This window comes from Gorilla gorilla, chromosome 6 (assembly GCF_029281585.2).
Source record: "Gorilla gorilla gorilla isolate KB3781 chromosome 6, NHGRI_mGorGor1-v2.1_pri, whole genome shotgun sequence".
Classification (NCBI taxonomy): domain Eukaryota; kingdom Metazoa; phylum Chordata; class Mammalia; order Primates; family Hominidae; genus Gorilla; species Gorilla gorilla.
The window spans coordinates 20053203-20066280 of NC_073230.2; the positions used below are offsets into that span (position 1 = coordinate 20053203).

The 13078-nt window shown below is 42.1% G+C and overlaps 1 protein-coding gene across 1 annotated transcript in view; it reads left to right on the forward strand.

The window, feature by feature from the left end:
• Positions 1-13078, forward strand: part of SCIN (scinderin) — an 86202-nt gene that overhangs the window by 20966 nt on the left and 52158 nt on the right. The window lies entirely within an intron of this gene.

Genomic DNA, 13078 nt, shown 5'->3' on the forward strand with positions numbered 1-13078 from the left:
GCTGAAAGTTAGTTTCCTGCTTTCTAGAGCTAAGCTGGCTACCGCTTCTAGTGCTTTAAAGCAGGTTGGCCACCCTTTGACTGTGTTATCTAGTTGTTTAGAGAGGTAAGCTACAGGGGCAAAGGAAGGAGGATTTCTTTTCTGTTGTCCTAAGACACCGAGGGCTATTCCTCAGCTTTCAGCAGTATAGAGAGTGAAAGGTTGGGAGATATCAGGTAAGGATGGAGCTGACGCAGTGACAAGAGCAGTTTGGAGTTTGTGGAAGCTGGGGAGTATGTTATGTGAGGGGTTTAGGGGTTCTTTGGGAGGGCCTTTGGCCACTTCATAGAGGGGACGAGCTAGGAGGGCAAAGTTGGAAATCCATATTCTAAAGAAGCCTGCTAGCCCTGGGAAGGAAAGGATTTCGCTTTTGGAGGAGGGTGGGGGTAGATTTTCTATTAATGCTGCCCCGGCCTGGGCCCCAGGGGAAAGTTGAATTCCTAAGTAAGTCACCATGGAGATGGAGAGTTGGGCCTTGGAGGGGGAGACCCTATACCCTTTGACAGCGAGAAAGTTTAAGAGAGCAGTGGCCATGTGAGTTTGAGAGTCTTTTAGAGAGGGGCTGCAAAGAAGAAGGTCGTCCACGTATTGAAGACGACTGGGAGACAGGTTTAAGGAAGTGAGGTCTCAGGCTAGAGCTTGTCTGAAGAAATGAGGGCTATCCCTGAAGCCCTGAGGGAGGACAGTCCATGTGAGTTGTTGTGACTGGAGGGTGTCTGGGTCAGTCCAGGTGAAAGCAAATAGGTTTTGGGAATCAGGGTGTAGGGAAATGGTAAAGAAGGCATCCTTCAGGTCAACTGCAGTGTAGAGGGTGGTGTTGGCAGGGACGAGAGAGAGAAGTGTATAGGGGTTATGGACTATGGGATGAATAGGGAGGACAGCTTGACTGATGGCTCGGAGGTTGTGAACGAGTCGGTATGAGCCATCAGACTTTTTAACAGGGAGGATAGGGGTGTTATATGGAGAGTGTGTTGGTCTAAGAGGACTGCGTGAGCAGAGCTTGTTTACGATGGGCTGTAGGCCCTTTTGGTGGGTTAGAGAGATGGGGTATTGAGGAACGTTGGGAAATGTGGAAGAGTCTTTTAACTGGATTTTGATGGGGTCATGGTGAGCAGCTATGGAAGGGTTAACGAGAGAGGCAGGAAGTGGGTACTGGGGAAAGGGGTCAGGGGCCGGACTAGCGGAGAGGAGCAGGAGGGGACTCTGGTTGAAGGGGGCAAGAAAAGGTGATAGAAGCTTTGACTTTGGCTAAAAGGTCTCAGCCTAGAATGGGGGTGGGGCAACGAGGCATGATAAGGAAAGAGTGTGAGAAAATGGCATCAAACAGGGAACAAGTAAGAGGCCTGGTGGCAAGCGGACAAGAGATGAGTCCGTCAACCCCCACAACTGAGACTTGAGAGGGATGAGTGGGTCCTGAGAACTCAGGCAAAGCTGAGTAGGTGGCCCCACTATCAATTAAAAAAGAGATCGGCTTACCTGCTACTAGTAGAGTTACCCTGGGCTCCGATGCAGTGATGGCAGTGGGGACCAGGAGCTGGGGCCCAGGGGCCCTGGGCCTCATCAGTCTTCAGTGGCTAGGCCAAGGGGCTGTGGGAGTGCAAGTGATTCTTCACTTTTTGTCTTGTTGAAGGGATGGTGGCTCTGAGGAGCATGCTTGTCTGCCCATCTGTTGAGAGGACAGTCAGACTTCCAGTGCCCATCTGCTGGCAGACTAGGCAAGGGCTCTTCGGCACTCATGGGTGGGGACATGCCCACGTCCAGTGGCCTTCTTTGCTGCACTTAAAGCAAGGCTCAGGAGGGTTGCTGCTATCAGGTCTTTTGTGCCCTTGGGTACTATGGCTAGGCTGACAGATAGCCACTGCTGGAAGCTGGTATTTAGCACGATCTCTTTGGGCTTTATCTAATTTATTTTGTTCATGCCTGTTTTTAAAGACTTCGAAAGCCAGGTTAAGGAGGTCTTGTTGTGGGGTTTGAGAGCCATCTTCAGCCTTTGTAAGTTTGTGCCGGATGTCAGGGGCAGATTGGGAAATAAAATGGGTATTAAGAACAATAGTTCCTACATATGTAACAAACCTGCACGTTGTGCACATGTACCCTAAAACTTAAAGTATAATAATAATTAAAAAATAAATAAAATTTTTTAAAAAAGAACAATAGTTCCTTCTCAGGAGGCGGGGTCGATGTGGGTATATTTTTGGAGAGCTTCTGTAAGGTGGGAAAGAGATTGGGCAGGATTTTCATCTGCCTTTTGGGAAATGTCTTTAAGTTTTTCAAAATTTACAGCCTATGGGCAGCTTTGTTGAGGCCTGCAATGAGGCAAGTAATCATATGGCTACAGTACGCTTGGCCAGGGTCTGTGGGTTGGTATTCCCAGGAAGGCTCTTCCCAGGGAACAGCAGCAGCTCCTACGGGCTTAGTAGGATCCTGCCGATGAAGGTCGTCGGCATATGCCTGTGCTGCGAGCCACACTCTTTCCTTCTCTTCTGGAAGGAGGGTAGAAGAGAGGATAAAGTAGAGATCATGCCAAGTGAGTTCATAAGATTGAGTAAGATATTTAAATTCTTTGATGTAAGTATCAGGATCGGAGGAGAAGGACCCGAGACGTTCTTCAATCTGTAAGAGATCGTAGAAGGAGAAAGGGACGTGGACACGGACGATCCCCTCGACTCCCGGTACTTCCCGGAGAGGAAGCAAGGGATCTGGCTGCTGAGCACGTTGGGCCCGAGAGCGGGTGAGGGGAGGAGGCAGAGAGGACTCAGAGTCAGAAGCGGGTTGGTTGGAGAGAGTCGGGGAGAGGGGTAGAGCCGGAGCAGGGACATACGGTGGAGGATCATGATGCTCTGGTGGAGGATCATGATGCTGTCGGGGAGGGAGAAAATCCACGGGGTCAAAGGAAGAGGAGTCATCGGCTGGGTCTGTGGGTGGCGTGACGGGAGATGAGTCAGGTTTTGAGCCGGTGAGTAGGATTTGGAAAGTAGAGCAGGAGTGGCAGAGAGAAGGGTGGTTACGGAGAATGAAGAAAGCCTGAATATAAGGAATCTCAGACCATTTCTCATTGCGATGGCAAAAGTTGTCTAAGTCTCTAAGTATATTGAAGTCGAAAGTGCCATTTTCGGGCCATTGGGAGCCATTGTCCAATTGGTATTGAGGCCATGCAGTATTGCAGTAAAAGATAAGCCTCTTAGAACGGATCCCTGAACGGAGGCCGAGAGCCTTGCGATTGCGGAGGAGACACCCAAGGGGGGTGGTCTTGGGAGGGGTAGACTGAGAGGCTCCCATAGTGAATGGAGGAGGTGAGGGTGGAGGAAGAAGGGACCACAGACGACAAAGACGAGAGAGGGCGGCCCCTGTCTCGCAGGCCTTGTATGGAATAGAGGAGGTAGCTGCGGAGTCAGGCGTCCAGGAAACAGAGGAACCAGAGGCCTGGAGGCCAGAGGAAGCCCTTGGCCCAGCGCTGGGTCTTTTGGGAGTGAAGAGATGGTCAAGGGTTCCAGGTAATAGGCAAAAGTGTCTCTTACTCACCCCTCTCAGAGGCTCTGATGGTGGATGAGGTGGCCAACAATGGGAGAATTTTGGGAGATCCTTAGGGTCTTTAGCAGGTTCGGGAAGGGGAGGTTGGCTGGGTAAGGGATGATAGGAGAGAGAGAGAGAATCCTCTAAGGACGCCCAGCCAGAGCCTATCCCCTTCCTGGGTTTTGGCACCAAAATGAAGGTTAGCCAAGAGAAAGGATGAGAGAGAGACCCAAGGTCAGGCGAGTAAGCTTATTATCCTGCTGAGCTGCTCCACCACAGTCAGAGGAGGCAGCGCTGAGCTTACAGAATGAGGGGTTTATATGGGGCAGAGAGACCCTGGGGTTGTTTGTGAGTTAACTTTACCACATATCATCTTGTGACCAGGTTTCAATATAGGAATTTACAAGAGGGCGTAACTTAGGTTTATCCACGTTTCTCGTGACCTCCCCCATGCTGCCCGTAGGGCTGTAAGCAAGTCTGGTGACCTTGCAGTAGGCCTAGATAAGGATCCAGGAATGCAGCTGCAGAGTATTTGGGGTAAGAGTCAGTTGCATTGGGGTGGGGGGAGGGGTCCTGGGGCAGATTGTTCCTAACATTCCAGCCTTTTAATAGGTAATATAAGAGGGGCACTGTTGTCGTCTGGCTGCTTCTTGCTGGATAGGGGCAACGGTTGAGGGGAGAGGAGCAGGCACTAGGAAAGACAACTCTTAAGATGTTACGATTTGTACTTTAATACTCAGCCATAGCTTCACATTAGAATCATTTGGAAAAGTTTTTTAAAGTACTGGTAACTGTGACTTGACCCCTGAAGAGTCTGATTTTAAAGTTTTGGAATTTGGTGTTTGGACTTCTTAACACTCCTTCCCTCCAGGATACCATAACATAATGTACATTGAATGTTGAAAATCACTTCAAGAAAATGTCTAAAGATGCTGAACAATTCAGGGTCGTATTGTTACCAGTAGAAGGTATCCAAATTACCAGTGGCAAATCCATATGGGTCTGCAGCAACCTCAATTCTTACCTCCTCAGAAGAAAGAATTCGACTGAGGGGCATAAAGCGGACAAACAGACCAAGACAAGTTTCAGAGCAGGAGTGGAAGTTTATTTTTAAAGAGCTTAGAACAGGAAGGAAAAGAAAGGAACGTATGCTTGGAAGAGACCCAAGCAGGTACCAAGGTCAAGCGCGGTGTTTACTTTGATCCTAGGACTTTATAGATTCCTTTCCCATGATTCTTCCCTTAGGGTGGGTTGCCTGCATGTGCAGTGCCCTCCTTACCCTTGGGAGGTGAGAATATGCAGTGTGTCTAGGAAGTCGTACACATGCCAACCTGAGTCTTTCTTCCTTTTTCCAGTGGCGTGTCCCCAGAAGGTCATACTCCACCATGTTGTCTCTTCATGCACATCCCCAAGAAGTTGCTTCTCCCTGACGTCTGCGTTTAATTAAGTGTAATAGGTGTGGACCATCAGGAAATGGCCTCCCTGACGTCTGCATTCACTTTAGTGCAACAGGTGTGGACCTTCAGGAAATGGCCTCTTTCTGGTGCCAGCTGCCAATTTATCACTTTTAGAGAGGCAATGTGATCATCGCTGAATCATCAACTGACATTCCTAGTGGTTGGGGGAGGGCCCTCTCCTGCCCCACTCATGCCTGCGTAACTACCTGTAACAATACGCATGAAGCAGCAGTAACTCTTGATGTTGATTGAGCAGTTGAGTCACCAACTTAGGTGGCTGGCAGAAATGCTTTTTGTTAAAGTATGACTGTAAGCTTTTTTTTTTGGTTTGGCAAACACTTTGACTAGTAAGAGAATATAATTTCACCTGTGCTCACTGGTGCTATGCAAAGATCCCTCCCAAAACTGTTCATCTGGTCCTGGTGAGTGGCATCACTACCAGCAACCAAGCTAGAATTTTCCAAGTCATTTTCCTTTTCCCTGTCCCTCTACTGCACATCCAAATGGCATTATTGACCAATCTTATAGGCTTAGACCTTCTAAATATTTATTTCTCTTCTCTCTATCACCACTGACCTGCCCTAATTCAAATGTAGTTGCTTCCTTTCTGGTCACCAAGCCTTCAGTGGCCCTGCACACCACTCCATTCATCTTGCGTCCTTCATTCAGAGGTAGTTTGAAAAACACACACAATATCTTTCAATACATACGTAACTGAAGGATATTGAGTTGAGCTGGCTTTGAGGAGACGACAAAATAGATATAAAGAAACATTTGTTTATTCAAAAACGAGATGTCATATTTTAAACTTTTAAAATAAAAAAGGTTCCTGGAGTTATCTCACAAATCATTATTTTTAAACTATACTTAGAGAACCTCTAGGCTAAAGATACATCTTAATGAATTTCTATATTTGGGTAACTAGATCTAAGGGAAAGCTAAACACAGGAAAGACAAAGCCAATAGATGCCAGGAAGAGGAAGAAGTCTGGCCTCACGTTCTCCTTTAATCAAATTTTAGATGTATTTAGAATGATAACTTAGAAAAGGACCAAAGAGCAGCAAGCCTATGCTGAATTCTTTGCACATGTTGAGTCAACATCACATAGGCTGTTTTGGGTGCTCCTTTAAACACAGCCTCTGAAATCTTGCTTTTCCTCAAGGGCACCATTGAGCATTGTTTTATTTTTGCCCTTATTTTCTGTCCTCAAATGATGTCTGGCTGCACTTATTAACTCACCACATAGTTTAAAGAAATTTTAGAAACCTCTGATTTTCAAGACCAATAATAGGACTCCCCTCCCCAAATGTGGTTGTTTCTATAAATATAACTTGCTTGCTCTTATTTCTTGTAACTAGTGGACCAGACTAACTGCCAGTAACAGATTGTATTTATAGTCTTATTTCTTCCTTTTCCAATTGTGCAGAATAATTTTGTTTTTCTTTAATAGTTTGTATATTAAGAGTTAATTATAGTTTCACAAACTTCTGCTAGAGGATGTTCATATACAATATGTACATCAGCTTTCTTCCAGAATTTAAGTGGATTTCATTCCAAATTATTTATAAATGGATAATTTCATAATTACAGGGATTTTTTAAATATTGCTTCCCTAGAGAAATATGATATTTAGTGTTGAGTTGTTAAATGCCTTAAGATCTTAGATGGTGAAATAGTTGCCCCTGAAACTGTTTGCTTTACAATTTTCAGTGTCTAGCATACTTAAATCAAGTCAATGAATGGTTTTTAAACTAAATTCTGTTAAAGCATTATACATAAAATAACAGACTATAGTGAAAACTTTCTGTTGTAGTAATAGGTATTTACCTATCACATTTATTCAGACTTTTTTTTAACTTTATGAAGGAATTTATTTTTTAAGCCTACTCCCTGGCGGAAACAGAGTAAGTTGAATTAAGAAGAGAGTTTTTTTCAAGCATGGTGCCAAATGAATACAAAGTTTCCTTGTGCCAGAGTGGTGAAGTAGTCATAACTAACTACCTCTGAATAGAGTAAGTGTTGGGCAGCACAGTTTATTAATAAAACTACACACACTTACTTCAGCACAGTAGAGCTCTGTTAAAATGAGATGTCCTAAACACACTATCCACACATGGTGGAATATACATTTTCAAATTGGATGAAATACTAAAATTGTGTTTTTAAAGCAAGTTTTAATGTACTGCTGCCACCACTGAATGAACATTTAATTAGATTGAATAAAAACGGTGTTATCGGCCTGGCAGAGTGGCTCATGCCTGTAATCCCAGCACTTTGGGAGGCCAAGGCAGGCAGATCGCTTGAGCCCAGGACATCGAGACCAGCTTGGACAACATGGTAAAACGCCATCTCTACAAAAAACAAAAAACAACAAAACGAAAAAAGTTCGCTAGGCATGGTGGCACATAGCTGTAGTCCTACCTACTCAGAAGGCTGAGGCAGGAGGATTTCTTGAACCTGGAGGCAGAAGCTGCAGCGAGCCAAGACTGCATCACTGCACTCCAGCCTAGGTGACAAAGCCAGACTCTGTCTCAAAAAAAAAGAGAGAGAGAAAGAAAAGAAAACAGTGTTTTAATTAATAATGACTTGTCAAGCATTCTGACTTTTAGCCATTTACAATTAAAGTTATTATTTTATTAAATTTTTTATATCAACCATTGAAAAGTAAGTCTACTAAATAGGAAAATATATCACTTGTATGTAAATAGTGGCATAAAATAAGGTGAAAATAAAAAAGAGAACACAAGACATTCATTTTCATGCTGAGTAAGAAGTTTTCTGTAACCACTTTGCTTAGTAATTTAGTCACCTTTGAGATAAAAAGAAAACTTGACTTTTAAAGTTGTACTATTTTTGCAAGTATTTCCTAGATATGTTTTTACTATTAGAGAAACTGTGGTCTCTAAGCAATGGTAAGAAATATTTCTATAACTAAATTTACCTCTGAATTGATATGCACATAAAACTCCCAACTCACAGTAATATCATAGAAAATATTCTGGGATCCATAAAATAATGTAGAATCCTGTGTTAAATAATAATTATGTTTGTAAAATTATCACATTCACATTCACTTTAAAACACATTTTACCAAGCTCCCATAATGTTTTACAGATGCTAATAAAATTTACTGTGATTTTATATAATCTCTTTCAAGTAGATGAGAGGTCATATATACAACTAAGGTAACAAAAACATAAACACCTGTTAAATGATTATATAATACACAGTAAGTCAGTTGTGAAACTTGCTAATAAATCTGAAAAATTCTAGAGATCTAAATTCTGATCTACTTTTGATCTTTCACTTTAATGTAAAATATAATTATTAGAAGTCTGTATTCTCAGACTTGCAGAGAAAATAATCACTTGCTAAATATCATGGAATAAGATAGGAAGAGGAGTTTTAGCAAAACACTACTTTGTATTTCATGGTGAGTGTGTGTGTGTGTGTGTGTGTATCACATTTTCTTTATCCACTCATTGATGGGCATTTCGGCTTGTCCCATATTCTTGCAATTGTAGATTGTGCTGCTATAGACATGTGTGTGTAAGTATCTTTTTTATATAATGACTTCGTTTCTTCTGGGTAGATACCTATTAGTGGGTTTGCTGGATCAAACAGTAGATCTACTTTTAGTTCATTAAGGAATCTCCACACTGTTTTCCATAGTGGTCATTACTAGTTTACATTCCCAGCAACAGTATAAAAGTGTTCCCTTTCACCACACCCACACCAACATCTATTTTTTTTTTATTTTTTCATTATGGCCATTCTTGCAGGAGTGAGGTGGTATCGCACTGTGATTTTGATTTGCATTTCTCTGATGATTAGTGAAGTTGAGCATCTTTTCATGTTTGTTGGCCATTTATGTAGCTTCTTCTCAGAACTGTCTATTCATGTCCTTAGCCCACTTTTTGATGGGATTGTTTCTTGCTGATGTGTTTTTGAGTTCTTTGTAGATTCTTGATATTAGTCCTTTGTCAAATGCATAGTTTGCTAATATTTTCTCCCATTCTGTGGGTTGTCTGTTAACTCTTGATTCTTTCTTTTGCTGTGAAGAAGCTTTTTAGTTTAGTTAAGTCCCATCTATTTACCTTTGTTTTTGTTGCATTTGCTTTTGGGTTCTTGGTCATGAAGTCTTTGCTTAAGCCAATGTCTAGAAAGGTTTTTCCAATGTTATCTTCTAGAATCTTAATGGTTTCAGGTCTTAGATTTAGGTCTACTCAGCCATAAAGAGGAATGAAATAATGGCATTCGCATGCACCCTGGATAGAATTGGAGACTATTATTCTAAGTGAAGTAACTCAGGAATAGAAAACCAAACATCATATGTTCTCACTTATATGTGGGAGCTAAGATATAAGAATGCAAAGGCATAAGAATAATACATTGACATTGGGGACTCAGGGGAAAGGGTGAGGGATGGTGAGGAATAAAAGACTGCACATTGGGTACAGTGTAAACTGCTCGGGTGATGGGAGCACCAAAATCTCAGAAATCACCACTAAAGAACTTATTCATCTAAATAAATGCCACCTGTTCCCCAGAAATCTATTAAAATTAAAAATTTAAAAATTTAAAACAAAAACAAAGATAAGTGTAGGAAAAAATATTCTGATTTATAGGGTCAATGTTTTTCTGTCATGAGTCAAGTCTAAGTAAAATGTTTTCAAAACAAAAACATTAGTTTGGGCTCAGCAGAAAAGTCTTCTGAGTTGCACTGGATAAGTAGATGTTACAGATTCCCTGTTGTGCACAAGTGTGGTGTGCTCAGAGTACATCACACTTGGCACACAATGGTTGAATGCTAGAATCACCTGAGGAGCTTTTAATAAACACAGCTGCCCAGAACACACCTGAGATTTCCTAAGGATAGGGCTCACATCTCTGTATTTTTAAAAATTACCTTGCTGGCCGGGCGCGGTGGCTCACGCCTGTAATCCCAGCACTTTGGGAGGCCGAGGCGGGTGGATCACGAGGTCAGGAGATCGAGACCATCCTGGCTAACACGGTGAAACCCCGTCTCTACTAAAAATACTAAAAATTAGCCGGGCGTGGTGGCGGGCGCCTGTAGTCCCAGCTACTCGGGAGGCTGAGGCAGGAGAATGGCGTGAACCCAGGAGGCGGAGCTTGCAGTGAGCCGAGATGGCGCCACTGCACTCCAGCCTGGGCGACAGAGCGAGACTCCGTCTCAAAAAAAAAAAAAAAAAAAAAAAAAATTACCTTGCTAGTCTATTATCTGATTTTAGTGCTCAGTGGCTAAAAGTTGACTGATCACTGGGAGCCCTTTATTTTTACTCTTTGTAACTGCTAACTTTGTCATGGTATTCAAATGACCTCCACATGTAAGCCTCATATGCCAATGCCCAGATGTAGAAAAGAGGTTAAAAAGAAACAATAGAAGTGCACTATTCTTTTAGAAATAGGAAAGAAACACCCTTTGACCATACTAAATAACTGCATTCGATTCTTGAGAGAAGGAGATTGGTAGACGTAGTCCTTTTGATTTTATTTCTTATAAAGTTTTGCATTCCTAAAATGCGTATTTTATTCTTAAAGAAGACCATGGATTAGGTCATCAGGAATGTTAAGCGGGGGTCAGAGAGACTGTTGCAAGCCTACTTTGTTCAGAATGGTGCTTCCAGTACCTACAGGACAGGCTGCCCCATTTTAGTCACTCAGTAAACCATTTTTTGAGTGAAGAAATGACTCTGGGCTGGAAATTTAATCAGAGAAGAGTCCATTTCTCTGGATGTTTTATTTTGCTATTTCTAATTTATTTACTCTTTTGAAAAATTGCAAATACACTATCAAATACCCAGAAAGTGGCAGCCTAGGTCCATTTCCCTCACACTTAACCACAACTCTACATGGTTGACTAGATGAAACGTGTGTGGGAGTGTTGTGAAAACCAAGCACAGTGCAAATGTATTATTAGCCAATTTTTCTACCAGTCCACCTCTCCTTGCTAGTTTTTTCTTAATTATCTCTGTATCCCCAGCATAATAAGCAGTGAGTAATGTATGTGACATAAAAACAAACAAAAAAAAATCACTGACTTAGATACAGTAAACATTGAAGGCTTTTTTTCTGTATATGCATGCCCTCTGAATCTCTTAAAACTGTTTATCTTTTTTTTGTGCAAACACAGAGCCAGAGCTTGTGTTTTTGTTTCTACTTAAATGTAATTATATTATTCTATGTCTTTATTGTATTCTTGATGATATACCTTCACTAATTTTCTACATCAGTATTTAAACATTTTTCTTAATTTTTAACTACTGAAGAGGAGTGGACAGCACTCATGCAATGACATTTATGTAGCCATCCTCTTATTGATGGGCATTTGTTTTGTTTCTTATCGGGGGAAGTCGGTAGAACATGAGACTCTTAATCTCAGGGTCCTGGGTTTAAGCCCCAGGTTGGGAGCCAGATATCAGCGGAACCCACTCCCAGTATTTCAACATAGGTTCTTTCTATTTTCCATAAGCATCGGCTGGCTGAGAAATAAAGAGAAAGAGTACAAAGAGAGGAATTTTACAACTGGGCCTCCAGGGGTGACATCACATATTGGTAGGACCATGATGCCCACCTGAGCCTTAAAGCCAGCAAGTTTTATTAAGGATTTCAAAAGGGGAGGGGGTGCAAGAACAGGGAGTAGGTCACAAAGATCACATGCTTCAAAGGGCAAAAAGGAGAACAAAGATCACATGCTTCTGAGGAAACAGGACAAAAGGCAAAACAGAACTACTGATAAGGGTCTATGTTCAGCTGAGCACGTATTATCTTGATAAACATCTTAAACAACAGAAAACAGGGTTCGAGAGCAGAGAACTGGTCTGACCAAAAATTTACCAGGCTGGAATTGCCCAATCCTAGTAAGCCTGAGGGTACTCCAGGAGATCAGGGCATATTTCAGTCCTTATTTCAACCACATAAGATAGACACTCCCAGAGTGGCCATTTATAGATCTCCCCCCAGGAATGCAATTCCTTTCCTAGGGTCTTAATAGTAATATTCCTTGGTAGGAAAAGAATTTAGCGATATCTCTCCTACTTGCACGTCCATTTATAGACTCTCTGCAGAAAGAAAAATGTGGTTCTTTTTGCCCGACCCTGCAGACAGTCAGACCTTATGGTTGTCTTCCCTTGTTCCCTAAAAATCAGTGTTATTCTGTTCTTTTTCAAGGTGCACTGATTTCATATTGTTCAAACACGTGTTTTACAATCAATTTGTACAGTTAACACAATTATAGTGGTCCTGAGGTGACGTACATCTTCAGCTTACGAAGGTAATAGGATTAAGAGATTAAAGTAAGGCAGGCATAAGAAATTATAAGAGTATTATTTGGGAAGTGATAAATGTCGATGAAATCTTCACATTTATGTTCCTCTGCTGTGGCTCCAGCTGGTCCCTCCGTTTGGGGTCCCTGACTTCCCGCAACAGTTTCTTTTGTTTTTATATCCCATGTTCGAATATTTCTGTAGTATAGATTCCTATAAATGGAATTTCTTGATATTAAAAGCACATTTAATTTTTTTTTTTTTTTGAGACAGTGTCTCGCTCTGTCCACCAGGCTGTAGTGCAATGGCATGATCTCCGTTCACTGCAAGCTTTGCCTCCCGGGTTCACGCCATTCTCCTGCCTCAGCCTTCTGAGTAGCTGGGACTACAGGTGGCCGCCACTACACCCGGCTAATTTTTTATATTTTTAGTAGAGACAGGGTTTCACTGTGTTAGCCAGGATATTCTCAATCTCCTGACCCACGATCCGCAAGCCTCGGCCTCTCAAAGTGCTGGAATTACAGGCATGAGCCACCACGCCTGACCTTAATTTTTTTATAATGATGCTAAACCACCCTTAAAAAACCTGTGTCAGTTTATACCGCCCAAATAGTGGGTGATAATGCCCACTCCCACAGCCACTCCAGGTCTGGGTATTATTCAACTTCTCTTTCTTTCTTTTGGTAAACAATGTTAATGGAGGAGATAATTTTTCGTTATTATTTTACGTTTGTATCCTTATACCTTCTGGACACTATACCAAAATCTACAATCTAAAATATA